The sequence below is a fragment of the Podarcis vaucheri genome (genome assembly GCF_965113315.1).
Source record: "Podarcis vaucheri genome assembly, chromosome: 5".
NCBI lineage: Eukaryota > Metazoa > Chordata > Lepidosauria > Squamata > Lacertidae > Podarcis > Podarcis vaucheri.
In genome coordinates this window covers 29,111,346-29,126,189 of record NC_138763.1, presented here as the reverse complement: position 1 = coordinate 29,126,189, position 14,844 = coordinate 29,111,346, and positions in this window count along the sequence as shown.

Genomic DNA, 14,844 nt, shown 5'->3' with positions numbered 1-14,844 from the left:
GTTTACAGTGACTTACACCAGCTGTCCAGGGTTCCAGATGGGAGTCTTTTCCAGCCATATTTGGAGATGCCAGCGGTCTTCTGTATGCAAAGCAGGGGCTCTGCTACTGAGCTACAGTCTTCCCCCATTTGCTGTCCAGGTATTAGCTATTGATGGGCAACATCAAGGTCTCTGTTCTCCTAGTTGTATCTTTAAGCCAGATTTGAATACTGGACAACCCTTCAAATAGAGGACACCGATCTGTAAGGAAAGACACATGGCCACCCTACTCTCTGGGGTTTTCAGCATTCACTTGTGGACAGCTGCATTTCTGGGCACTCATTGTAACATGTGTCTAGAAAAGCTACATTACAGGTGCAGGTTACAACAGCCAAGGCGACATTTTTCCACCTTCGCCGCATCAAGCAGTTGGTCCCTTACCTTTCCCGCCCCGACCTGGCCACAGTGGTCCATGTGATGGTCACCTCCAGGCTTGACTACTGGAATTCGCTCTATGCAGGGCTACCCTTGTTCCACCTGGCCTTTGGCTTAGAATCAGTTTGATTCCCTCCCCCTCTTTTTCCTTTCTCCTCCTATGAAGAGACTGCATCCTAATGTTTTGATGTTGTATCTTAATCTTTTAAATTGTATTTTAATGAACTTGTTTTTATTGTTGGTTGTTAGCCGCCCTGAGCCCAGTCTTGGCTGGGGAGGGCAGGGTATGTATGTATGTATGTATAAATAAATAAATAAATAAATAAATAAATATTATTACATTGCTTACAGTGGTGCCTCGCAAGACGAAAATAATCCGTTCCGCGAGTCTCTTCGTCTAGCGGTTTTTTCGTCTTGCAAAGCAACCCTATTAGCAGCTTAGCGGATTAGCGCTATTAGCGGTTTAGCGGCTATTAAAGGCTTAGCGGCTAAAAGGCTATTAGCGGCTTAGCGGCTTAGAAAAAGGGGGGGAAGCGAAAAAAATCGCAAGACTCACAAGACATTTTCATCTTGCGAAGCAAGCCCATAGGGAAATTCGTCTTGCTAAGCACATCGAAAAACGGAAAACCCTTTCGTCTAGCGGGTTTTTCATCTTGCGAGGCATTCGTCTTGCGGGGCACCACTGAACTTTCCATACTGTGATGGTTCTAGCAACTGTGAAGATAGAAATGCATTCTAAAAGTTTCTGACCTACCTCTGATGTCGCCTATGTGTACATTTTGGGGCAAAAATAGCCTGTTAATGTCTGAACAGGTAGAAGAAACACATTGCAGAAATGCTTGTGGATGTGTGATGTCACAGCCATATTCAAGAAGGTAGAAGGAACTGTGATCACGCAAGTAAGCAAGTTCATGTCGACTGTGGAAAAATTCTTATACAACCACACCAAGCAAGAACGGAATCCTAAACAGTGGACAGGGATGGCATTTCAATAGGGGAGGGTCATATCCCCCAGCCACATGATGTGCAGGACACAGAAATGGACAATTTCCAAAATATGGTCTAAAGCAGGCATCCCCAAACTCGGCCCTCCAGATATTCTGGGACTACAACTCCCAATATCCCTAGCTAACAGGACCAGTGGTCAGGGATGATGGGAAATGTAGTCCCAAAACATCTGGAAGGCCGAGTTTGGGGGTGCCTGGTCTAAAGTACATGGGGTCCTGGTTGAATTGCATCCCTGACTGGGCCCTACCCTTCCAGAAGCTAAATTAAAGTACTCATTTTAAAAAAACAAAACTGCAGAGAGTGTAATTTTCCTACCTCTAATCACCACTATCTATCGAGCAAAATAAGGGGGTGGGGTGTCCTGTAGCCTTTGACCTAATTTCATAAGTGGGGGGCAGAGGGAGAGATGGTGGGTGGAAAACATGGAGATACCAAATCAAATCAATTAAAAGTGGAGGAGGGTAGCAAGCAAACAATTCAGATCTTTGGAAGAGTGATATGCCTCTCACCCAGCAGTCCAATGGGCAAGAAGAAGTGGGTGGCAGGAAGATCGAGAAGCAGAAATGTTGGCAGAGTGTGAGTGGGGAAAGTGGGTGGCTCACCCACTGTCAGCTGTGGCCCTGCCCACTACCAACATGTGGTCCCTGACAGATTACCTTGTGAGAATGCAGACTTCAGATAAAAAGGTTAACCACCCCTGATTTAGAAAACGAGGTACTGCTCAGAATGGGGGAGTGCAGTTTTAGGATTTTTCACTACAGGTGCAGAAGTGTTTTCCCGTCAATGATTAAGGCTGCAGTTCAAAGCACGTTGACTAGACAGTCCCACTGAACATTGTGGGATTTCCTTCTGAATAAACACACTTAGGATTTTGCTGCCTGAGTAGCTTCTCTTAGGATTTTGGCATTTTCCATCAACTATTTTTGACATATGCATGCTGGTCTAGTGCATGGTCAGCATGTTACATGCTGCTAGAGCTAGTTAAATATTGAATAGTAGTAGTAAAATAAATGATTCATAGTGTAAGGCATCACATATTTAGAAGTCTGAACAGTTACATCTTTCGACCTTGTAACCTTGAGCTTGTGGTGGACCAGCTGAAAAAAAGAATGTCCACCCCAAAAATGTTTATTCAGGTATAACATGACGGTGAGGTTTTGCGGGGGGGGGGGGGTTGTATACTATGCAGTTTTTTTAATAATAATAATAATAATAATAATAATAAAATGATGCTGTTACACATCACTTATTACAGTGGTGCCCCGCAAGACGAATGCCTCGCAAGACGAAAAACTCGCTAGATGAAAGGGTTTTCCATTTTTGCGTTGCTTCGCTAGACGAATTTCCCTATGGGCTTGCTTCGCAAGACGAAAACGTCTTGCGCTTTTTTTTTAAGCCGCTTGAAGAGGCGCAGTTGCGACGGACCGTGCTTCACAAGACGAAAAACATCGCAAGATGAAAAGACTCGCGGAATGAATTCTTTTCGTCTTGCGAGGCACCACTGTACTTGCTAAATAATCTTTTCTGCCTTTTATAAGACTTGGGATAATTACAGGCAAGTTCATTTTCCAAATGAAAGTGGCCCATTTCCAAGAGTTCTATGACAGTTTTATTTCTGATGAAATACCACTAATAATTCTCTTTAAAAAGATAAATTAATTTATGCATACCTGATACATAAATGTGGATAAACAGGCATATTTGTGTGACACACCCATAGCGAAATTTTCAAAGCTTAGTTGCCCTCAACTTGTATGTAATTAAACAGCCTAATTAAAAGCCAATCCCATATGTGGATTAAGTACATTTATTCCCGATGTCTTGCAACTGCAATATTATCTCTGGTCTCTATCTAGGGTGTAGAAACCTTCATATTATTTAGTGGAGGAAAGGCCACATCTCAACATGCACTGGCTATCTACTTCTTTTCTCCTAGCCTTCTAAAGCATTGTGGGATTTTCACGTTTCCTGGGTCCAAGTATCCTCCAGACCAGGCTTCCTCAACCTTGGCCCTCCAGATATTTTGAGACTACAATTCCCATCAACCCTGACCACTCGCCCTTCTAGCTAAGGATCATGGGAATTGTAGGCCAAAAACATCTGGAGGGCCAAGGTTGAGGAAGCCTGCTCCAGACAGTTCCAAAAGCAGTCACAAGGTGGCCACCTGTAATGGGCCACCAGAACTGACCTCCAAAGAATGTGTCACCTGTGGCTTGTTCCTCTGAGGCTGGATCTGCCATCATCTTGGCACCCCCATGCCACTTCCACAGCAGCCTATTGGTGAATAGGGAACACTGCTGGTCTCCTCTCACCCTTAGGGAAGAAATGGTGGGGGCTGCCTTTGTTAGGATTTTTATCTATCTGAGCTGCTCCGGCAAGTGGTACTATGATTGTATACATCATGTGTGTGAGACAGCGTGAGAAAGGAAGTCTGTATTATCTCTTCCTTTGAGTACTATTGGAAGTTAGTTTCACTTCTGTGTGTGTCGCAGGTTTCTGTACTGGTGTTCAGAGAGCGCAGACGTACTGATGGAGTCTCTGTATATGACTGTAAATAAAGTAGTTTTAGAACTACGACTGAGTCTTCTGCTATGATATGCTGGAAGACTGGCGTGCTCTTTTCAGGAGAGGAGGGTCGCCTATTACCGGTCTCTCTGAACTGAGGGAGATTTATAGCCAGAGAGGACCACCGGAGAGACGCCTCGAAGACTTGGGAAGTTGGCAGCCATTCCCAGGGCATTTTTCCAACAGCCTTCAGGGGTCTCCTGAGCTCTGTACCCACTGGGCATGATTCAGAGTAGACCCATTTCTCCCTGTGAAGGCCTTAGATTACCAGTTCAGCTGCTGGGTAAGGTTGACTCAATTCCCTTCTTTGTTCCCGATGTCAATCTTTACTCTCCCTTGTTGATCATTATTCCCCCCTTTCAAATTTTTCTTCACACCCCTTTCTTTCCTAAAAAAGGCCCATTTTGTGATTTGCCTCAAGTGCCAAAATGTCATGGGCCAGCTCTGTTTTTTTTCCATTCTGTTGTAGCCGGCTATTCAGCACAGCCCACTGAGTGGCTGAGATTCCCTCTCTGGGAGAGAGACTAGGGCTGGGAGCAGGGGGCAGGAAAACACCAAAAATAATAACTATACCAATCAACCGCAGGGAATTAGGGTTGCAAAGAGAGTTGTGAAGGGACATAGCAAAGGGAAAGTTATGAAGCACAGGAGGAAAGGCATAACTGGATTTAGAGAAATCTGTGGAGTGGTGAAGGATAGACAAAATGTGGGGGTTATTGAGATAGGGTGAGTGTGATGGGTAGGGCAACAGGAAATGAGCAAAACAACAGATGGAGGTACAGAGTTTGATGCTGTTGCCTGGCAACCAGCAACTGCCAGTAAGGGAAGACTGTTTCCATCATGGGTCCAGCTACTTGGCCTCAGAGGATTTTTTGCGAGAACTGTTGCCTGGTTTGACACTAGGGAAGGGACAAGGAAATGAATAGGAAATGCTGCCTTTACTGTGAATTTTCTGTTCTTCTGCCAGATTTCTACTAGATCTGAGTGTGATTTTATTGTGAGAATCTTTTGTAAGCTGCTATGAAAACCTTGTGGGGCTATAAAGTGGTGTGGAACTATTTTTTTATATAAATACATAAATCTGCATCATAACCTGCCCTATGGGGTGCGGAAGGAAGATGGAGCACTATAAAGCAGAGAAAGAAAAGGAGAGAATGGACAGAGTGCATTTTGGGGTGCTGAGGAAAGTGGAATTGGATTTAAAAAAATAACCATACCGTTAATACGTTAGCAATTTCCCCACTTGCTGGCCCTCATAGTGTCTTGAGAGATTCATCCCTGGTTTTCAGAATAAGCTTAATGTATTGAAATCACCAAAGCAGAGACATCACCTTGCCAGCAAAGGTCCGTATAGTTAAAGCTATGGTTTTTCCAGTAGTGATGTATGGAAGTGAGAGCTGGACCATAAAGAAGGCTGATTGCCGAAGAATTGATGCTTTTGAATTATGGTGCTGGAGGAGACTCTCGAGAGTCCCGTGGACTGCAAGAAGATCAAACTTCTCCATTCTTAAGGAAATCAGCCCTGAGTGCTCACTGGAAGGACAGATCCTGAAGCTGAGGCTCCAATACTTTGGCCACCTCATGAGAAGAGAAGACTCCCTGGAAAAGACCCTGATGTTGGGAAAGATGGAGGGCACAAGGAGAAGGGGACGACAGAGGACGAGATGGCTGGACAGTGTTCTCGAAGCTATGAACATGAGTTTGACATGAGTTGAGGCAGTGGAAGACAGGCGTGCCTGGCGTGCTCTGGTCCATGGGGTCACGAAGAGTCGGACATGACTAAAAGACTAAACAACAACAACATTGAAATCACCATTCACTGGAGTGACAGCTATACATTATGTTTACCATTGAAAACAGTTTGTGGGGTTTCTTTCAGTTGTGCAAGACAACAAAGATAAGCATGAGCCTGCTGCTAAATGCCATCCTTTCAAGTGTCAAGATCAAAGAAAGGTGTGCCATATTTTCACTATTTATTTATTTATTTCACTTATATGCAACTTGATTAACAAAAGCTCTAATTGATCCTAAAATGTATCAATTAAAACAGTTACAAAATTAAGAGCATTTTAAAATTTAGTCTCTTTTACCCCACTGTCAACACTGAGGTTCCGTCATAAGCATCTCTGAAAGATCTCCTGTGCAAAAGACCTGGCATACTGAGTGATATCATTCAGTGGCTGCTAATGTGTACTGGAAAACAGCTGTGCCACATTGTGTTATAAATAGCACAAATTCAGGGATATACTTCCATATGGAATCAATTGTTAGAGGGATGACCTTTCAGATTCCAGCTAAATCTCTGCCATGCTTTCCCTTTTCACAGAATTCCCTGATACCACCCTGCTTGTAATTTGGCAAAGATTATTCATTATGAAAGCGCACAGAAGCTGAAATCATGCGTGTGCGCGCGCACACACACACACCAGTTGGTTTTAGTTAATGAGGTGGATAATTAAAAAGGATTAATGAAGTGGAGTAAAATGAATGGGTTATGACCGAAAATAACAGTGGAAAGCACTACAGACTTTGCAACCATTCCTGCTTTCACACGGACACTGTCATTTTCTCATTCTTCTCCCCAAACCAAACATCTTACCTTAAATGTTTCCTATTCACCTCACGAGCAGAACTCTAGGCTCCCCACTCCTGTTGTTTGGCCTTTTACTTCTCTGCATGCATCCACTATGGACCAGATTAGTTCATGGTGCTTTGCTTCTAAAGTATGGCCTCTGCCTGGGCCCCCTTTGGCTCAGAACCAGATCAAAAATAAAGAAGCAAGGCAGAGGATGAGACTGTGTGTCAGTTCTTCTGTGAAAGATGGAGGGGCCACCTAGACGTTAGCAGGAATCCAGTGGGAAGCAAGTGCCCTATTCCCCTGTCAGGTCAGCTGTGTTATTGCTGAAGACAAAAATGCTGCAATAATCACATTTTAAAAGAATGAATTAACACAGATTACTCTCTGTCCCAATAAAAGAGGACTGGATTAACCATAGACCCAACAGTCAGTGTGGCATTACGGTTAGACTAGGTTGGACTTGGGAGTCCAGTTCCCCAATTAACCATGAAGCTCACTAGTAACCTTGGACCAGTCACTGTCCCCCAGCCTAACCTACCTGTGAGGAACAAATGGGGAGGGGAAGAATCATGTACACAATCTTGAGCTTGGCGGAAAGGCGGAATAGAAATTGAATGAAAATGCATAAGTAGTGGAACCAAGGACAGGTTTTAAAGGTTTAGGACTGGTTTTTCCACACTATTAAGTTTCTTAAGGGTGTTGAGAGTTGTTAAGAGACACCCCTCCATTCCCCTCACAGAGCTCCAATTCCCAGAGTGGATTAACAACCAGTCCTTCTTTCCTAGGGAACTCTGGGAACTGGAGCTCTGTGAAGAGAAGAAAGCGGAATCTCCTTACCAATGTAAATGGTCAAATTATCCTTGTCCAGAAAGGGCACAGTTGATGCACCTGCTGAACCTGGTGATAAATGCTCTTTAAAGGTGCCCGGGCCTCCATGGACAACGACTGCTCCCAGAGCACCCCTAAACTGCATACAAGTTCTTTCACAGGGAGTGCAACCTCATCTAGAACAGGCAGACCCCCAATTCATGGAATTGGGAACCATTTGCCCACAGTGATCATGTCTTAGTAAAGGTAAAAGGTAAAGGACCCCTGGACAGTGAAGTCCAGTCAAAGACGACTATGGAGTGCAGCGCTCATCTTGCTTTTCAGGCCAAGGGAGCTGGCGTTTGTCCACAGACATCTTTCCGGGTCATGTGCCCAGTATGACTAAACCGCTTCTGACGCAACGGGACACCGTGATGAGTGCCAGAGCACACGGGAATGCCACTTACCTTCCTACCAGAGCGGTACCTATTTGTCTACTTGCACTGGTATGCTTTCAAACTGTTTTAGTAAGATTGAGCTTCAGTCTGTTGACCATTATTCACTCCACTGCATCCAGGCATTGGTTCAGTTTATCCTCTTCTGACTCCTATTTAATAGAAAAGTAGAGCTGAGTATCATTAGCATGCTAAGGACACTGTGCCCCGAACCTCCTCATGAATTGTTCCCAAGGGCTTCTTAAATAGGACTGGGGACAAAATAGTGCTTTGCGGCACCCCACAGCTGTGCTGCCAAGATGTAAACACGTAGTTCTCCAATGCTTCTCTCTGCTACCATCATACATGTAGAAGCGGAACCACCATAAAACCATGCCTCCAACTCCCAACCCAGAGAGGTGGTCCAAGAGAATATTCTGCTCAATGGTGTCTAAAGCTGCTGAAGGATCCAGTAGCAGGCTTGCACTCTCCTAGCTGCTCCATCAAAGGTTCTCTGTCAAGGCGATCAGGGCCAATTCCATGCCAAACCCAGGCCTGAATCATAGGAGTCAAATCCTACAGCTCCCCCGTAAAATATTTGCGGGGTCACCCCCACAAAGTTAATAGGCATTGCCATTCAAAAGGTGTGCGTGCACCATGTCGTGTAATCGATTATTGAGAGTGGCGCTAACCTGCTCCTACTCCCCCCCCCAATATCTTATTCTAGTTGGCACCCCTAGCCTGAAACCAGAGTGAAACAAGTAATCTGTTTCCTCCAAATGTGTCTGCAGCCAAACTGATATTACTCAAAGCATCTTACCCCAAAAGGGGGTATTAAAGACTGGGTGGTAGTTGTGAAACCCCTCTGGGTGCAGGAAGGGTATTTTCAGGAGCAGACGTACCACCTTCTGCTTTAAGGCAGTCGGAACAACACTACCACCCTACCCTACCCCAACTATACTGTTTGTCAGCGCTGATCACCCTCTGGATGAGGAACTGCCTTCCTCCCACTTAAATAAGGTCAGCCTGTGAATCATCTTAGGCAGACAAAAGCATGTGATAAACAAACAAATCAGTGTAAGAGTAAGCCAGTGTTTCAGAGTACGGTGGTACCTCGGGTTAAGAACTTAATTCGTTCTGGAGGTCCGTTCCTAACCTGAAGCTGTTCTTAACCTGAGGTACCACTTTAGCTAATGGGGCCTCCCGCTGCTGCCACACGATTTCTGTTCTCATCCTAAAGCAAAGTTCTTAACCCGAGGTACTATTTCTGGGTTATGTCTGTAATCTGAAGCGTCTGTAACCCGAGGTACTACTGTATATGCTGCCTTGAGGTGTATATGACACATTGTTAGCGTCTATGAATAGATTTCAGTATTGTTCATCTTTTCCTTTAGAAAAATGTGTTGACTGCACCCCCTAGTGGTGAGGAACCCCACAAAGACTTAAAAAGTGTTCATGCAAAAATGTGGCGTGGGTGAGCACAATCTTTTACTAGACCATGCCACTAAAAATGTGAGGCCTGGCCCTGGCAGCTGACTTATCTTTATATGATGTACCTACATCTATATACACAGTTGTTGCAAAAGCTCAAGACTTTTAGGCTTCTGGAGATTTCTTCCATTCCTTTGATACGACAGCTGCATCTCCACTCTGAACCAAATATGATGTGGCCTTTTTTCTTCTTCCATATATTGCCTATTTGTTATTGTTGTTGGGTTTTTGTGTTTTTTGCAGGTTTCAGCACTTGAATGTATTTTTATCCCACCTTTCCAGGCTGGAAAGCCCTCCCAATGCAGCTCACAGAAATAACATAACACTCAATACAAATAAAAATTATGAAAACTAAAACAGCAGCATAGGACAACTTAAACTCTGATCAGAAATACACAGAAAACATAATACACAATCATAAGCAGTGGTGGCTTAAAAATCTAGCCTGACATTAATAAAAAATGAATGAGAACAAAAAGCTTTTTAAAGCCCATTCTGAAATGGCTAAAGTGGTGGTCAAATGTACTTTGGTGGAGGAAGAAAGTTCTACAAAGATGGGGCCACCAGTGAAAATGCTCTTTGCACCTTTTTCATTTGGGCCCACTGAACTGATTGGCCTTAATGTAAGTACAATCTGTGTGATTGCTCTTAAGAGTGTGCCAGATGGAGGAGCCGTATGGGCAAGTTCACGCAAGTGTGCTGGTACAGACTAGGCATTATATACTCTTATCACTTTACTCCTCAAGCAGCTGTGCTTTATGGTAGGTGAATTTTTTGAACAGCCTTTAAAGGCACATAGAGCACATTACAGTAGCATACCCTCCAACATTTCTCCGATGAAAATAAGGACACCCCATTCCATAATGATAATTTTACTATTTATACCCCACCCATCTTACTGGGTTGTCCCAGCCACTCTGAGCAGCTTCCAACTGGACCCCTGACAGTTAGGTCCAGTTGCAGAGTACTCTGGGGTTGCGGTGCTCATCTTGCTTTACAGACCGAGGGAGCTGGCGTTTGTCTGCAAACAGTTTTTCCAGGTCATGTGGCCAGCATGACTAAGCCGCTTCTGGCGCAACGGAACACCGAAACCAGAGCAGTGCACATAAATGCTGTTTACCTTCCCGTCTGAGTGGTACCTATTTATCTACTTGCACTTATTGGTGTGCTTTCGAACTGCTAGGTTGGCAGGAGCTGAGCAACGAGAGCTCACCCCGTCGCGGGGATTCGAACCACTGACCTTCCGATTGGCAAGCCCAAGAGGTTCAGTGGTTTAGACCACAGTGCTACCCGTTCCCCCAACATATGTAAAAACATAATAAAACATTAAACCTTTTTAAAAAAACCTTGCCTATACACTACACGATTGCCTTCAGACAGCTCGAGGGTTGGATAATTCCATACCCTCCCAATATTTCTCCAATGAAAATAGGGATGTCCTAAAGAAAAGCGGGACATTCCAGGATCAAATCAGAAAATGGGTTGGCTTCTCTAAATCAGGGACACCCCTGGAAAATAGGGACACTTGGAGGATCTGCAGTAGTCTAGACCTACATTGGCTCCCAGTACGTTTCCGAGCACAATTCAAAGTGTTGGTGCTGACCTTTAAAGCCCTAAACGCCCTCGGTCCAGTATACCTGAAGGAGCGTCTCCACCTCCATCGTTCTACCCGGACACTGAGGTCCAGCACCGAGGGCCTTCTGGCGGTTCCCTCACTGCGAGAAGCCAAGTTACAGGGAACCAGGCAGAGGGCCTTCTCAGCAGTGGCACCCACTCTGTAGAACGCCCTCCCACCAGATGTCAAAGAGAACAACAACTACCAGACTTTTAGAAGACATCTGAAGGCAGCCCTGTTTCGGGAAGCTTTTAATGTTTGATGTATCATAGTATTTTAATATTCTTTTGGAAGCCGCCCAGAGTGGCTGGGGAAACCCAGCCAGATGGGCGGGGTATAAATAATTTATTATTATTATTATTATTATTATTATTATTATTATTATTATTATTATTATTATTATTATCATCATCTAGTGATTGTAACTTGTTTGTTTTCTCTTTCTGAATCTAGTCCAACCTCCTGCATTGCAGGGGATTGGACTAGGATGACTCTTTGGGTCCCATCCAACCCTACAATTCTATGAACTAATACATGATTGTCCCAAGTCTTCATACACAACCCTGGACAACATACAACTTCCTGGGCCTTTTGATTACATAGCTGACATCCCAAGTGGCTTGCAATAATTAATGTATGGAATTTTCTGCCACAAGATGTGGTGTTTGTTAGCTTCATGTCCCCCCCCCCCCTTTAATATTTCTGGGTTGCTTTTCCAGGTTGTTGTTGTTTAGTCGTTTAGTCATGTCCAACTCTTCGTGACCCCATGGACCAGAGCACGCCAGGCACTTCTGTCTTCCACCGCCTCCCACAGCTTGGTCAAACTCATTCTGGTAGCCTTGAGAACACCGTCCAACCATCTCGTCCTCTGTCATCCCCTTCTCCGTGTGCCCTCCATCTTTCCCAACATCAGGGTCTTTTCCAGGGAGTCTTCTCATGAGGTGGCCAAAGTATTGGAGCCTCAGCTTCAGGATCTGCTTTTCCAGGTAGTGCCCATTTAAAGTGGCTTACAAGAGTGAGTGACTAGTGGGGTGCCACAGGGTTCTGTCTTGGGCCCGGTCTTATTCAACATCTTTATCAACGACTTGGATGATGGACTCAAGGGCATCCTGATCAAATTTGCAGATGACACCAAACTGGGAGGGGTGGCTAACACCCCAGAGGACAGGATCACACTTCAAAACGACCTTGACAGATTAGAGAACTGGGCAAAAACAAACAAGATGAATTTTAACAGGGAGAAATGTAAAGTATTGCACTTGGGCAAAAAAAATGAGAGGCACAAATACAAGATGGGTGACACCTGGCTTGAGAGCAGTACATGTGAAAAGGATCTAGGAGTCTTGGTTGACCACAAACTTGACATGAGCCAACAGTGTGACGCGGCAGCTAAAAAAGCCAATGCAATTCTGGGCTGCATCAATAGGAGTATAGCATCTAGATCAAGGGAAGTAATAGTGCCACTGTATTCTGCTCTGGTCAGACCACACCTGGAGTACTGTGTCCAGTTCTGGGCACCACAATTCAAGAAGGACACTGACAAACTGGAACGTGTCCAGAGGAGGGCAACCAAAATGGTCAAAGGCCTGGAAACGATGCCTTATGAGGAACGGCTAAGGGAGCTGGGCATGTTTAGCCTGCAGAAGAGGAGGTTAAGGGGTGATATGATAGCCATGTTCAAATATATAAAAGGATGTCACATAGAGGAGGGAGAAAGGTTGTTTTCTGCTGCTCCAGAGAAGCGGACACGGAGCAATGGATCCAAACTACAAGAAAGAAGATTCCACCTAAACATTAGGAAGAACTTCCTGACAGTAAGAGCTGTTCGACAGTGGAAATTGCTGCCAAGGAGTGTGGTGGAGTCTCCTACTTTAGAGGTCTTTAAGCAGAGGCTTGACAACCATATGTCAGGAGTGCTCTGATGGTGTTTCCTGCTTGGCAGGGGGTTGGACTCGATGGCCCTTGTGGTCTCTTCCAACTCTATGATTCTATGATTCTATGATTCTATGATTCTATGAGTCACAACAACGCAGTACCTTAAGCACACAAGTAAGAGATAAAACCACCTAGTCTTCTCAAAGATAAAAAGACCAACAAAACAAAAAGGAAATAGCCACAGTCCACCCAACTTCATTACGCAGGCAGGATAGAATAGGTGAAGCCAGCTTTGGTCCAAAACATTTAGAGCTTTAAACATTAAAAACAGCACTTTAAATTGAGCCTATAAATGCACTGAAGCTTCCCCTCAACAGGACTCTGGACCACCTCAAGTTTTCAAACCATCTTCAAGCACATCTGCAGTGTGTATTGCAGTAGTCTAGTAGAATCTTTCCAAATAGCGCTGCAATTCGCATACCAGCCGAAAGATGGGAAAACGCACTCCTGACTACCAAAGCCACGTGGTATTTCCCAGCCAGCAATGAGTTCAGGAGGCCCTCCAAACGGCACACGTGGTCTTTCAAGGCGAGTGCCGCCCCATCTAGGACAGGCTGTAAGCCTCCTTCTACAGCTGGGCATCTTGGAACCTGCAGGACCTCCAGTTTTCTCAGATTTAATCTGTTTGCCCTCATCCCAGAACTGTCTCCAAGGCGCCAGTTTAGGATTTCAACAGCTCTTCTCTGACTCACATTATCCCTGAAATAAAATCCGCCCGAAAGCTCTGTCCCGTAACGCTATTTATTATACACATTACGACTGGAGCTACTCAGCGCTATAGGAAATGCATATAATTTACTTATGGCCAGGATTCTATATACTGTGTGTGTGTATATATATATATATATATATATATATGCAGGTTTTGGTGTCTTCGGGTGTCTTCCCGTGTAAGAGTCGGGGTGTCTGTGCGACGTTTCGACGAGGTCTCACTCGTCATCTTCAGGCTGGTGCTTTCGGCTTCTTGTTACTGGAACAGAGCAGAATCTGGTGTTTGAGTTCCTATAAATACTGTTGAGGGGTGTGGTGTATAGCCTCCAACGTTCTGGGCAGAGAGGAAGTTCCTAGATTAGTGTGCCTTTTCTTCTTTTGTTCCTTAATTACTTGAGGGATATCTTGAGTGATTTCATGAGTGATATTCTGAATACCACTGGGTGGGTCATTAAGTGTAGATTAGTTCCTAGATTAAGTGGAGTTCCTAGATTAGTTCCTAGATTAGTTCCTAGATTAGGTGGGTCATTAAGTGTAGAGGAAGTTCCTAGATTAGTGTGCCTTTTCTTCTTTTGTTCCAAAAAGAACACAGAACGTTGGAGGCTATACACCACACCCCTCAACAGTATTTATAGGAACTCAAACACCAGATTCTGCTCTGTTCCAGTAACAAGAAGCCGAAAGCACCAGCCTGAAGATGACGAGTGAGACCTCGTCGAAACGTCGCACAGACACCCCGACTCTTACACGGGAAGACACCCGAAGACACCAAAACCTGCATTCCTGTACCCGTGAAAATCTACGAAAGCATATATATATATATATATATATGGGGGGGGAGAGCGAGAGATAAAATGAATATATCCCTGCATAATGAATACACACACACATATATATGTGTATATATGAATATGCGTGTACAGTATATATGTGTATTATATGTGTATTAAGTATATGCATTACTTAATTAGCAGCAATTGGGCTCATGGGTTGGCCGGCTTTGGGCGACTTGCTTGAGTGTCCGGATTAGCGTTTGCAGCACATGCCAAGCTGACAAAACGTCAATAGGATTTAAGAAATCTGCATCGCATTCGAAGCAAGCCCTTTCACCGCGCATGCGCGCCAACGCGCCCCCCTCTCTCTCGCCTTATGCCCTGCGGGCTAGGCGGAGCTAGACTCCCTCCTTTGCCCAACCTTTTTTTTTTTTTAACCTTCCGAAATCTCGCGCTCGGCTATCGGCTCGCCTTGCCTTGCCCTTCCTCCTCGCCGCCGCCGCCGTTCCTTCC